Below are 2,621 nucleotides of genomic sequence, written 5' to 3' on the forward strand. Positions count from 1 at the left end.
ATAATAGATCGATTCACTCTAATTTTTAAGCTAACGGCATAAAACTTGAATTTCTGAGCGTAAATTTGGTATGTGACGCGTTTGTAAGACAGAAATAACACATGAGGGTGTGGCGTCCTCTTAACAAAAAAATTTAAATAATATTTAAGTAAATTGATTATTTATTACAAGGATCATTTGTATAATTGTATTTAGTATTCGTAGTAAATTGTGCATAATTATTTTTATTACATTTGTTGTTTTTTTTTATTAAAACCTATATACTGTAGTCAAGGCCATAACTGAAAATAAACTTCGGTGCGGGTGGGGTTAACATTTTTGAATAATATAATATATACTGGACACTCATCATTTTTACGTTCAAAATATAAAATACTTTTTTCTCGTTATTACTTATTACTCCTTTAACCAAAAAATATAAAATTATTTTTAATACAATAGGTAGTTAATAAACAATATTCACTGCTAAAAGTTTGGGGGGGAGGGTCTGGACTCCTAGGTCTTTCTCACCACTCTCCTCCCCAAGTTGTGGCCTTGACTGCAGCAGTGCAGCGGGACATGGGAGTGTGTTGGACACTTGGACACGAGTCTCACCTTGGCAAAGGGTAATGGTATAATAAAGTGTGATAAATATTAAAAATCAATGATAAATAAATTGTAGCCTATAGCATTTAGGAAACGATCCCAAGCCTGCAAGTTCGTTTTATTATATACAGTATTTAACAGTGTGACTAGAATATGAGTAAACCTTCGATTTGTTTTGAATTGTCATGTCGTAAAATGTAAATCATTAAAGTTGCCCAAATTGTTCAACTTTCTACACTTACATACCTTATAATGGCAGAATCTAAATTTTTTAAATACTTGTAATAAAATTGAGTTTTATTAGTAGTTAAACTTTACACGCTGGTCTAGATTAACATAAAAACGTGCTTAGCACTACAGTTGATATTTTTGGAAAGGTTGTGTTTTAATATTTATTTCGTCAATTTTTGAGGTTTTTAAACCAGTTTCAAGCCCTGGTAAGTGGTATTGACCAGTTAATATCAGACTTATAACGAGAACATTATATATTAATATAATTATGTTTTTTACTATATTTTTATTTTAAAGCGAGATATAGGTAAGATTTTAAAATTGTGATACCTCACACGTTACCCAGTAGATACCTATTCGACACTCGTATCTCTCACTTAAAAATTAAAATATAAATATAAAACAGACGTAAAAAAAAAAGTTCTCGCTTTAAGTCTGATAACAGGTCAATCAATTCACTCTAATACTAAAATTAACAACACACCATTGGAACATTTGGAACTGCTGAATTCAAAATTTGATATATACCTATTGTAATTGGTAGGTACGTTTGAAAGAGTCATTACAATGCGGGGTGGTATCCAGCTACTATACGATTCACAACAATACATGGGTGGATACATAAATACATAATATAGGTACTCGAGGTGGTATTATAGGATATAAAATAATAATAATTATGGTCAGGTTATATGTTTGTAAAATCAGTTGCATATCACTGTGATTCAATTAAAAATTTCTTATGATGTGTCATAAATAGAATCTGGATTTTTAGGTAAAAAAAATTTAATTATAACAATGTTCTCTAAAAATTAGAAAAAATGCAAAAATAATCTACGAACGTAAAAATAATCACCTGCCTATGCACATTTAAAGATTTTTTTACCAAAAAGATATACGCTTTTTTTCTAAAAAGTTACAAAATATTATAGTTATGGTGAAAAACTAGTAATAATTATAAAAAAAGAATAGAAATTCACAGTAACTTAAAAGAAAATAATATTGTTTTATTTTATTGGTAAAGGATAAAAAAACTAAGTAAAGCGGTACCTAGTTAAAATTAAAATTACAATAATAATTACAAATTAAAATACACATATAAGAATTTTTTCTCACGATGTTTACAATGTAGTTTTTTTTATGTTGTGCGTGTGGGACAGAGAGAGAAAACAAACAGTGCGCTGACATCTCCGTGAATGTAAAAACCTGAAAATCCGGGTTCCTAGTCATAAGATTTATGTAGGTATTTTAGGATTTTACTATAATGTACTACTATGAGTTGTACCTATTGCAGTGTAGGTAGGTACTCGTTATTCATTATTTATATTTTAAAAGTTATACTAGCGTCAATTATGAAGACATATTCATACCTACTTATTACCTACTAGTAATATCAATGATTACGAGTTTATTACCTATTTGTATTGTTATATTTTACTCGTACGGTAACTTTTCGTGTTCGGCGTCTATCGTTCAAACCGTTATCTGTTAGCATGACATTTTCATGATGCATGTTTAGACACAGTGTCGATTTGAATATAATTACGATTATAAGATGATAATGGACAGTATCTGTGTTTTGTTAAGGAAAGGCTTACAAAGTTCAGAAAAAATATCATCATAATAATAATAGGTATATAACCTATGTTGTAACAACGAGTAACTCAACCTATTATTATTGATTCTTAATAATACGTCAATACGCATGTGCATTTAGGCTAAAATTAAAGTAGGCACGGAATTAGTTACGTTACTTTAGACAATGGCGTATCTAAACGAATGTTTGTCTTATGATAAGATTTATT

This window comes from Acyrthosiphon pisum, chromosome A2 (genome assembly GCF_005508785.2).
Source record: "Acyrthosiphon pisum isolate AL4f chromosome A2, pea_aphid_22Mar2018_4r6ur, whole genome shotgun sequence".
In the NCBI taxonomy this organism is placed as follows: Eukaryota; Metazoa; Arthropoda; class Insecta; order Hemiptera; family Aphididae; genus Acyrthosiphon; species Acyrthosiphon pisum.